This window comes from Mirounga angustirostris, unplaced genomic scaffold (genome assembly GCF_029215605.1).
Source record: "Mirounga angustirostris isolate CCGP_5_RB_7025 unplaced genomic scaffold, mMirAng1.0.hap1 SCAF_11, whole genome shotgun sequence".
In the NCBI taxonomy this organism is placed as follows: domain Eukaryota; kingdom Metazoa; phylum Chordata; class Mammalia; order Carnivora; family Phocidae; genus Mirounga; species Mirounga angustirostris.
Genome location: NW_026991719.1, coordinates 8,587,769 through 8,599,772, shown reverse-complemented (window position 1 = coordinate 8,599,772; position 12,004 = coordinate 8,587,769). Strand labels below are relative to the sequence as shown.

The 12,004-nt window shown below is 41.8% G+C and overlaps 1 long non-coding RNA gene across 1 annotated transcript in view; it reads right to left on the bottom strand.

Moving 5' to 3' along the window:
• LOC123844313 (uncharacterized) overlaps window positions 1-12,004 on the bottom strand; it is a 144,379-nt gene that overhangs the window by 88,299 nt on the left and 44,076 nt on the right. Inside the window, exon 5 of the long non-coding RNA XR_010406031.1 lies at window positions 5,854-5,983. This is a non-coding gene — a long non-coding RNA (uncharacterized LOC123844313). The remainder of the gene's footprint in view (window positions 1-5,853; window positions 5,984-12,004) is intronic.

The following is a 12,004-nucleotide window of genomic DNA, read 5'->3' as shown; positions in this document are numbered from 1 at the left end:
GAAATCTCTAAATTTCCATAGATCTGCGATCTATAAAAGATAACATGTAACTGAAATATTCCAGCTCCTGGTGTAGAACTGCCACATAGTAGATGCTCAATAGAGGTTTAATGAATAAGGGACAGAGTCCCTGAATTGTAATTCATTGCTTATCCTCACATAAAAATTCAATGTATTCCACTTCTTTTGGTTCAGTTTGTTAGAAACTCCTGACTACATGATTTGATTATGTTGTTCATCTGTGATCTCTGATATAGGGTGCAGGCAATAGAAACAGAAGGAGCTAAGGACGAAGATGGTAAGAAGAAACATCCAATGCAAATTCTGTGACCTGAACAAAATTTTTGCAGATCTAATGATCTTTGAAAGGTATCCATGAGGCTTTTATTTACTTAAGCGTTCGTAATTTAAATCCAAACAAGAAAACCAATCAAGATAAAGTAATTGATTCTAACTTAATAGACAATTTTTTCTTCCCAAACCAGAATTTTTCTTCTGCAACATGTAGCAACTAATAATTTTCTTATTTGGCCCATAAATGACCTCACAGTAAGTCAAAGAAATTCAGCTGAGATTTTAATGTTATATTTAACATTATTTTTCACTTTTTTTTTTAAGATTTTTATTTATTTATTTGACAGAGATAGCAAGGGAGGGAACACAAGCAGGGGGAGCGGGAGAGGGAGAAGCAGGCTCCCCGCAGAGCAGGGAGCCCGATGCGGGGCTCGATCCCAGGACCCTGGGATCATGACCTGAGCCGAAGGCAGACGCTTAACGACTGAGCCACCCAGGCGCCCCTATTTTTCACTTCTTAACTCAATATACTAGACCCACACCTAAAGCATTATAAATAATAAGCAAACCCACCTTTCAGAATTTCTTTACAAACTCTTGATTTTCACTTTAGCAAAGCCCTTGGTAAAAGCAGTGGGAAGGAACTAAGCAGCATAGTAAGTCTGCTGCTCCAAGCACTTAAACACCAAACCAGAGAAATTAACTCAACCTGGAATGTTCCATACGTCTTTAAGATACATGCGGTAAAACACTTATGTCCATTTAATGAAAGCATAGCTTCTTGAAATCATGTTTTCTAAGAAGACAATGAGGGTAACCTTAAATCCATATCACTATGAGTTTCCAAACATAGTCTCTTGGATTCCAGGAAATGCAGATGTGAGCTCTGAGAAGGACCTCAGACACCACTGAGTCCATTCAACTCATTTTATGAAGACAAAATCAATGCCTGGAGAAGTTAAGTGACATTCTCCAGCCCAGGGGTCAGCAAACTTTCCCAGTAAACATTTTAGGCTTTGTGGGCTATATGGTCTCATCTGCCACTGTCATGTGAAAGGCAATATTTCAACAAACGAGCATGTCTGTGTTCCAATAAAACTTTATTTATAAAAACTGGTGGGGGCCTGAACTGGGCCTATGAGCCATAGTTTGTCAGACCCTGATCCAGGTTGCACAACTGAATAATGTCAGAGCCAGGCCAGACCCAACTCCCAGGACTACCACTACCATCCCTACCCAACCCCTGGTCATGAGCATTTCTTCCAGGGAGTTCTCACAGCATTTGGCTTACCCTACAAGTGGGTGGTTGTAGGTTACAAATACAGTGTCTCTGCCAACTGATACCATGAGGAGGAACTGGTTTCAGAGAAAAATGAGAAAACTAGGTCCAAAGGCACTGGCTCAAGTGAGGCAGAGGGACAGGAGAAATGTTAAGTCATTTGTTGAATTTCTCCAGAAATATTTACCAGCCCCCAAAACATCCTGGGGATATTGGGGTATAATGTAGAGATAAGTTCTCATTCTAGAGGGGTTTGGAGTGTGGGGGTGGGATTAAACAGAGAGTGATAACTTTTGTGAAAATAAATAAAAGAGAATAATGGAATAGAGAGTAACTGGGGGCTGTGGAAAGAGGAGGGGGCTATATGAAATACAATAATCAGGAAGGTCCTCCTCAAGAAGGTATTTTTGAGCCAAATGCTGCATAACGACAAAATCTAGACTCATAGGGGTCAGGTGGGATAGTGAGAAGCTCTTGTTCCAATGGCCTGAGACAGGAACTTGTTTGGTGTGTTCAGTGTGGTCAGGCTAGAGCAGGTACAATGGTGTGACAGGACGTCAAAACAGAAGGCAGGGGTGGCTGCAACTAGAGAACGTGTCTAGAAAGCAGGGCCCATGCCCCCCCGGGCATGACCCAAAACAGTCCACTGGGGTGCAAGATGATAGTATCAGCACTTGAATTCCAATGTATTTTTTGTCTAAAATAGTAAGAAAGAAATTAAGCTTTGCCAGTAGGTCATATAAAGATTGTCAGGGGTACTCTCTCTCAGTCGGGATAGCTGAAGGTCATGAGCCAAGTATGTTACTGGAAATCTCCTGAGGGAAAAGAGTTATATTCAAAGGGTTTGTCAGGCACCCGGAATACTTCTGTTCTGTTGCAGTTGATACGTACCTGGCTAAGTGAATTTACACATTATACTCTCTACTTGTAACTAAATGAACCCTCACACAACACATGAATGGCTTAAAAAGCTCTGTGTAAAAGAATCAAGGACTAACACTAATGCAAATAATGCAAGCACAAGAGAAAAGCAAGAAAATAGAGTTTACGTTTCTCCTTCTCCTATTATAACCTCTTGAACAACGACAAGTCCTGAGTAAAAACAATAATGATGTAATTCAATACTTTCAAAAGCGTCTGACTGCCACATTTCATGTCATAATTCAGTATTTAGATGTGTATATATAGATGTGTAAATATATACAAATACAGAGATATGGGTATATAACTGAAAGAAGAGTTTCTCAAAACAATACTTAATAATAACATACTCTAACATTTTGTCTTCTATTTTATTAAAAAGTGGTATTAGTTACTATTAATATTATAACCCACCAATAGGTTTTGATATTAATATTATAATCTACCAATCAGTTATGATATGCAGTACTTGAAAAAAAATACTGATATAATCAGATCCAAGGAGAAATCAGGCACACAACACTGAAATTAAGAAGACTCCCTACATACGGTACTGTTAGTCATCAATCTCAGCACAAAAGCCTATTTCCATCTTAGAAATTGGTTAATGGTAGCACGAAGTCATCAAAATTCGCAAAATTTTTTTTTTTTTAAAGATTTTATTTATGTATTCATGAGAGACAGAGAGAGAGACAGAGGCAGAGGGAGAAGCAGGCTCCCCGTGGAGCAGGGAGCCCGATGCGGGACTCGATCCCAGGACCCTGGGATCATGACCTGAGCCGAAGGCAGACGCTTAACCGACTGAGCCACCCAGGCGTCCCTCGCAAAATATTTTAAAACTAAACATCCAGACTATGAAAACAAACCACTGCCATATTTTTCAGTAATATTATGAACCTCACGGTTTTATGAGGAAGCAGACAAGTGTCCATTGACTGATGAATTGATAAAGAAGATGTAGGGTGTGTGTTTGTGTGTATAATAGAGTATTATTCAGCCATAATAAAAGAATGAAGTCTTGCCATTTACATTGATATGACTAGTACTAGAGAGTATTATGCTAAGTGAAATAAGTCAGTCAGAGAAAGACAAATACCGTATGACTTCACTCATATGTGGAATTAAAGAAACAAAACAAAACGAGCAAAGAAAAAAGAGGGGGCAGAGAGAGAGAGGGAGAAAGAGAGAGAGAAACTAAGAAACAGACTCTTAACTACAGAGAACAAACTGATGGTTATCAGAGCGGAGGCGGTTGCGGGGATGGGTGAAACAGGTGATGGAGATTAAGGTGTGCACTCATCGTGATGAGCACAGGGTGATGTATGAAAGTGTTAGATCACTATATTGTACACCTGAAACTAATATAATGTTGTATGTTAAGTATACTGGAATTAAAATTTTTTAAGAAACCATGAGACAACATTCAGTCCATTACTTTGCAAAATTTTACTAAACCCGATGTATGTTTAAAAGTCTCAGGTCTCATTGAGGGGCGCCTGGGTGGCTAAGTTGGTTGAGTGTCTGACTCTTGGTTTCGGCTTAGGTCATGATCTCATGGGTCGCAGGATCAAGCCCCATGTTGGGCTCCATGCTCAGTGGGGAGTCTGCTTAAAGATTCTCTCTCTCCTTCTGCCCCTCCCCCTGCTTGTGCACACTCTCTCTCTCTCTCAAATAAACAAATAAATCTTTAAAAAAAATAAATAAAACTCTCATTGAAGATCTCTTAATATATTAATTCAGTAGTACAGTCATCCTCCCTTATCTGAGGGAAATGCATTCCAAGACCCCCAGTGGATGCCTGAAACGGCGGGTAGTAATGAAACACATCTATGCAATGTTTTGTCCTACACATACATACCTATGACAGAGTTTATAAATTAGGCACAGTAAGAGATGAACAACAATAACTAATAATAAAACAACAATTATAACAATATACTATAATACAGGCTATGTGAATGTGGTCTCTCTCCTCAAAATACCGTATCGTGCTGTCCTCACCTTTCTTGTGATGACGAGATGACACAATGCCTGCGTGATGAGATGACATGAGACTAATGATGTGGGCACTGTGGGGGAGCCCTGGGCTCCTACTGACCTTCTGATGATATGTCAGAAGAACGATCATCTACTTCTAGACCGCAGTTGACCAAGGAAAACTGAAGCCACGGAAAGCAAAACCATGGCTATGAGAGGACTGCTGTGTGTAATCTATAAACATATATACACATACACAGAAGCATTTTTTGCTGAGGTGATGTGTGAACAAGTAAGTCTGGAGACCACCACTACAGCTCACAGAATTTGTCTGCCCTGGACCTCCAGTAGCTGCCTGTGGATTTCTAAGACCCCAGAACTGAGAGCTGTGCTTTTTCACCCTGTTTCTCCTGCTATTGCCTGATCTCAATGTCCGCAGTCCTTTATTACCTGAACTACTTGCCTGGATACTACCGACTTGGTGAAGTCCTTCTCCTGAAAGCAAGTAGCTGATGGACAGAAGATATCATAAGACCAGGCCACATAGTAGTTATTCCTATGCCAAAGCCTTGTACGAATCAGAGCATTTTGATTCGGCTTACTCTACAATCTGGCTATCCTTTAGGAGAATCAAATGTGTGAAAGGAGCTGGTGTATTCCTATCACCACTCAGTTTACCACTTATGTCATCTGCCCTGGTTAAGAGAATTATCTTTGGAGAGAGATAACAAACCTGGACTAGTCATATTAGATACATGAACATCAGCCAATGTCTTAACCTCTCTATGCCTCCGTTTCCATAGTCATAAAATGCTGAAAATACTTACCTAATGAATCTTATGATAAGGATTCACTGGAAAACCTAGAGAGCACACGTTAGTATAATGTCCCACACAGAATGAGTACTCCCTAAGCTGTGGCTATTGTCGTAGTTGTCCCTCCTGTGGAGACCGAGTTCTGTGTAGCCCATCTTCGTATGTCCTACACAACTCACAGAGGTTGGTTTTTTTTTTTTAAGATTTTATTTATTTATTTGACAAAGACAGAGCGAGAGAGGGAACACAAGCAGGGGAAGTGGGAGAGGGAGAAGCAGGCTTCCCGTGGAACAGGGAGCCCGATGTGGGGCTCGATCCCAGGACTGTGGGACCATGACCCGAGCCGAAGGCAGACGCTTAACAACTGAGCCACCCAGGCGCCCCGCACAGAGATGTGCTTTAAAAAAAATCAAGTCACACATTTTCACATTCACGAATAAGAAAACATTACCATTCTAATTGTATTTGCAAGAAAACCAAACCAATCTTTGAATCAGATCTGTACTGCTGTCTTGGCCACTTTGCTTTCATAGTCACTAGATCAATTTTCAAAATGATGATGCTCACCTGTATTTTTCAAAAATGAAGATGAAATGGAAGGGCAGGGTTTGGAATCTTGCATTTTATTTTCCATTCTCTGGGTAAAGTTGGGTCATTAAGCCACTTATTTTTTTCTCTTGGTCTCTTTTCCGTCCACCTAGAAGATAAATGATATCTGGTTTTGACTACCTTCTTTGTAGAAAATGTGTTATACATTTTTAAAGAACAGTAAAATCCACTCAGTTTTACTCATTATGAGAATTCGTCTCCTAAAAATGTCACAAATAGCTGTTCTTCCGACTTTTCTATCTCTACCACCCTCAATTTAAATAATGATTAACTTTATGAAACTACTCGTAACAATGAATTATAAAGCCTCGTTCACATTTTTCTGCACAGGAACATTCACTAGAGAAAAATCCATTTTACTACCCAGGGAAACACTCACATTTTACTATAAACAGAAATTAAGAATGCCAACAAAATCAAAGCATGGGATGGTCAATGGAAAATGTCCATTAAACTCTTCAATTTTGGAATGTGTCTTTGTTCTTAGGGGATCAGCAGATGAGTGGAAGTCTTCAGGAGTAAATGTGGCATCGATTCTCTACAATATTCCCAGAGCAACAGAAGAATGATAGGATGGTTTTGCATATAAAGACAATAGGCCTGGTTGCTTTTGCATTTGTTAAATAACCCCTCAGTCACTCAGGAAGAAACGCACGCTTTCCCTAAAGGATACCAAGAGCTCTCAATTGTCCAGTTGTGCATGCAAATCAAAACCGCGGGCCACTTTCCCCTTCCCTTCGACTTACCCTGTTCACAGTCTGGGCTGATTCCTGTGGGCTCGCGCGTCCCCTAGCTGGCTTCCTCTGTCCTCCACCCTCTGCTGTGTCTCACCACCCACTTAGTGCTACCAATCCAGTGCCCTTCAAGGGCCTTCAGTCCTTACCCAGGGTCCTCTCTTTTCCCTCCCTCATTCCTCCATTCCTGTTAACTTTCTGAGCAGTCTTTGTTTATTTATGGCACATACTCTCAGTAGAAGTTATTTTCACAGACTCATGCGATGTGTGCCACTTGCCAAGGCCGCAGGATGTGTGGGAATCCAGTTTTCCCTCCCTCTGCCTCTGCCTGGCAGCCTATTGTCTCCTCCTGTTAGCACCTGCAGCAAAGTCACAGCCCAAACTTGTGACAGCACCGGGAGATCCAAGGCAACCGACGGCAAGGTCCTAAACATAGAATTATTTCAATGCAAGACCAAGCAGAACCCAAAGCTGAGTAACAGGCGAACAAGGCGCAAGTCTTTATTAGTGCTAAACTGACTCAAAGTAATTTCTGGCTGTCATAAAAGTTCTTTCACAAATTACACAAAGAAGGGGCACTGTAAAATAAGACATTGTATGGTCATACAATAATTCCTGATAAAATGTATTGAAAGGTTACCGAGGGAAGAAAATAATGGAGAAAAGAATTTTTTTTTTTAAGATTTTATTTATTTATTTGACAGAGAGAGACACAGCGAGAGAGGGAACACAAGCAGGGGGAGTGGGAGAGGGAGAAGCAGGCTTCCCGCAGAGCAGGGAGCCCGACGCGGGGCTCGATCCCAGGACCCTGGGATCATGACCTGAGCCAAAGGCAGATGCTTAACGACTGAGCCATCCAGGCGCCCCGAGAAAAGAACTTCTAAGCTGTCTTTGTCAAACACTTAACACATCAGTTCTAAGTCAGAAGCACTGAACTAGAGGCAAAAATGAGTGTTATTATGTAATAATAATAGTTTACGACTGAACTATGGAACAATCTGTGTCACTATTTTTGTAATAAGTCAAAAATTTTAAGTGACTCCCCACTACCAACATCCAGGGGAACCTAGAGGGGGTCCTATAGACCTCTATAATCGCCACCAGTTCCACCAAAGTCTCTTCAAATATCCACGTGATCTAAAAAAAGCAGTGTGCCTGCCATACAAACACATCTTTGAGACAATCTCCCAAGTCATACACCTCCAACCAGGTTGCTACCCTAAGCACTTCAAGTTAGTCCTTGTGCTTCATCTAAGCAGAAGACAAGATTAAATATATGAGAATTTTGTTAATAGAAATGCCTACGCAAAGGGAAATATCAGATGGGGTGAGGCAAGGTTAAGAGCGATGACAGACCCCCGATTACTCGGTGGAAGCATCCTAGACCCCCTTAACATCTAAGGACGGTTCAGCAAACCTGTCTGGGAGTTCTTGAGCCAAGGTCAACCAACAAAGAGTTTGCCTCCTGAAACAGCATGCTGTAGTATCCCCACTCGGTCACTGCTGGGGAGCAGCCCATGGGAGGCAAGAGCCACAGTGGATCCCAGAGGGCAGAGGCTGGGGCCCTGGGACAACTGCTCCCCTGGTATAGGAGGCCTATGAGGTGAATTCTCAGGGACAACACACCACTACTACAGAGAAATTCAAAAGTTTATATCTGCAATAAATCTTGAGCTTGGCATCCAAATTTTCCCTGATCTCCACCTAACCCATGTGTAACCTTAGTTTCTGGCACTTCCTCTTTTGACACTTTTACATTAGTCTAAGTAACCCTTTGGTCCCCATAGGAGCCCCAAAGGGTGACCAAAATGCTTTCCCTCATACTATTCCCTCCTCACTTTCCTCAGCTCAAACCCTCTTTTCAAGCTCCTACCTACTCTGCTGTAAGGTCATTCTGAAACGCCAATCCAACATTAAGACCAAATTCAAAACTCTTGCCCACCCCCATCTGCTCAACCCCTACCCTTGTAGAAAGCTTCCTTCTTGCCTTAGAACATCCAGAGAATTCTATTAAGCAATTTCTACTTGCTTTAGTTCTTATAAGTTCTATCTCCATAGCCAACCCCAGGAAGGAATGCAAACATTTCAAGTGTGTATTACTGTACTATTTTGCGAACAGCGCGTTGAAAAAAACAAACGAACTAATGAAAGACAGATTCTGGCCCGGTGCATATCTATTGACCCAGGACTAAAAATAAAGCTGAAAGAACTTCTTTATTTCTTATTTTTTTATTTTCATGTTTGTGTTGTTTTAAAAAAAAACATTTATAAGATAAACAGGAGGGGCGCCTGGGTGGCTCCGTCAGTTAAGCGTCTGCCTTCGGCTCAGGTCATGATCCCGGGGTCCTGGGATCGAGTCCTGCATCGGGCTCCCCGCTCGGCGGGGAGCCTGCTTCTTCCTCTCCCTCTGCCTGCAGCTTCTCCTGTTTGTGCTCTCTCTCTCTCTGTGTGTCAAATAAATGAATAAAATCTTAAAAAAAAAAAAAAAAGATAAACAGGAACTATCAAACCCAAACTAATCTTGATTCTCAAATGCAATGCAAAAACCCCCATTGACCTGGGAAAGAACATCATCACTGCTGCAGTCATAGAGAATCCACTCAGTATAATTAGCTGACATAGGAAACTGACCCAATAAATGAATATTCTGCAAGAGATTTAAATACAAAATCCTATTAAATTAAACTAGGAGGCCATTAAACTGAGAGAAGGCTCTAATGCTGTGGAGGCCTACAAAAGCAAACCAAAATCTAAGCCTCTAAAGGCCTCAAAGTTACAAAATCAAAATGCTAAGGACAACCAATCACAAACAGCCAACTAGGCTTGGAGTGATAGCCAGTCGATAATTTCCCTACTTTGCTTCCATGTTTTCTCTATGAAACTCTCTCCCCCAGTTCCTGTGAGGGGAGCGCTCCTAACCACTTCCAGTTTGGCACTGCCCAATTTAAATTGATTTTTGTTCAAATAAACTCCAAAAAATTTTAATATGGGATGCCTGGGTGGCGCAGTCAGTTAAGCATCTGCCTTCGGTTTGGGTCATGATTCTAGAGTCCTGGGATCGAGCCCCGCATCAGGCTCCCTGCTCAGCAGTGAGCCTGCTTCTCCCTTTGCATGCCGCTCCCCCTGCTTGTGCTCTCTCTCTCTCTGACAAAATTAATAAAATCTTTATAAAAAATAAAATAAAATAAAAATAAAAAAATTTAGGGGCACCTGGGTGGCTCAGTCATTACGTGTCTGCCTTCGGCTCAGGTCATGATCCCAGGGTCCTGGGATCGAGCCCCACATCCGGCTCCCTGCTCAACGGGAAGCCTGCTTCTCCCTCTTCCACTCCCCCTGCTTGTGTTCCCTCTCTCGCTATCTCTCTCTCTCTCTGTCAAATAAATAAATAAAATCTTAAAAAAAAAAATTAATATGCCTCAGTCTTTTAACAGTTCCAGAGCAATGAGAAACCAAACTTAGGTACCTGCTGAGCCCCTTGAGCTTGCTGCTTTTTTGCTGCCTGTGGAGATGGTAGGCAAGTCCTACTTGCTTCCTGGATCCTAGTTCTGCAGCTTTTGCATTATGAGCTTTCGGACTTTATTTGAACATTTCTTATTCCAGACTGGTTCCAAAACTGTTGGAAATGGACTGGGTCTGACTTAAAAATTGGACTGGGTCTGGGGTCAGACTAGGTCTGACTTAAACTGAACCAGTGCCAATGTGAGGCCTCAGGTGAATAAACTTTTGTTTTAAGACTGAGCAAGTAGGTTAATCTTACCAAAGATAATCTTCAATTACAGTGGCTTCAGTGGGGAACTTTTAAACATTTTAGATAATCTTATCAATTTACTAGGTGCCCTAGAGAAAAAGGGGTCTCAGCCAGACACTGACTACAAAGGGTAGAGAGAAAGTTATTTTTCCTCCTCTACAGTCTCTGGTGGCCAGGATAAGACCTGCTGGGACACCCCTGCTCACTCTGGAGCATGCAGAAAGAAGGCATCCTGGGAAAACTGGCAGAGGCCAGCAAAGGGTAACAATTCTTACCAAAATCAGCTCTCCCAGACCTCTGTCTGTTCCCTGGAGAGAAGGAGGTAGATTTCACATTTTGCCTTCCTTTCCAAATTCGGATTGGCAAAAAAAAAACAAAAAAACATTGGTTATCCATCCTTTCTCTCCTAAGGAGAGCGATAGCCTTCTTTTTCGTCTCATTTTGCATCCTGAGAACTTGGCTTGGCAACCGTCAGACTGGGGGCCCCAAAAAGATAGCTGAACAGAAATGTGTGTTGCGCCCTATCCATGGCTAGATAAGCCTGGGCAGAAATGTGGATTGCATTCCATTTGCGGCTAGGGTCCTACCAACTGTTAAAATTACCCAGTAATTCTGGCTCTCAGGGGAATTGTCCAAGTCTTCTTTCTATTGGTTATCTTTGGGAGTGGCTCTGGATTTTGGGAAGACAGAATCTTTTGCACCTCTTTCAGAACCCCTCTTGGCTCCGTGGGGTTGTTCAATACTACCAGGAATATTTACTGTTTGCCCCAGCTGAAATCTGACAAGATACTCAAAAGGATTTTTTTTCTTTCAAGTAGTTCCAAGGCCATAAATTGGTCAAACTGGCAGCTGATACACAAAACCTGATAGGAACTTGTTTGTTTTTTTTAAGAGAGGGAGAGAGAGGACACATGTGTGACTGGGGGAGGTCAGGGCGGGGGAGAGAGAGAGAGAGAGAATCTTAAGCATTTTTAAGCAATCTTAAGGTGTGGATCCCAATACGGGGACTCCATCTCACGACCCTGAGGTCATGTCCTGAGCAGAAACCAAGAGTCAGACATTTAACTGACTGAGCCACCCAGGTACCCCAAAGATTTTTTTAAAGTAATCTCTACACCCAAAATGGGGCTTGAACTTACAACCCTGAGATTAAGAGTCCCATGCTCTACCAAATGAGTCATCTAGGCACCCCAAAATTTATCTGTATTTTTATTTTTTTATTTTATTTTATTTTATTTTTTAAAGATTTTATTTATTATTTGACAGAGAGAATGAGAGAGAGAGAGCACATGAGAGGGGGGAAGGTCAGAGGGAGAAGCAGACTCCCCGCCGAGCAGGGAGCCCAATGCGGGACTCAATCCCGGGACTCCGGGATCATGACCTGAGCCGAAGGCAGTCGCTCAACCAACTGAGCCACCCAGGAGCCCTATCTGTATTTTTAATTGAAGCATAGTTGATACATAATATTATATTAGTTTCAGGTATACAGCATAATGATTTGACAATTACTAACATTATGAAATGCTCACCACAAGAAGTGTAGTTACCATCTGTCACTATACAAAAGTATTACAGTATTGTTGACTATATTCCCTATGACTTATTTATTTTATAACTGGAAGCTTCG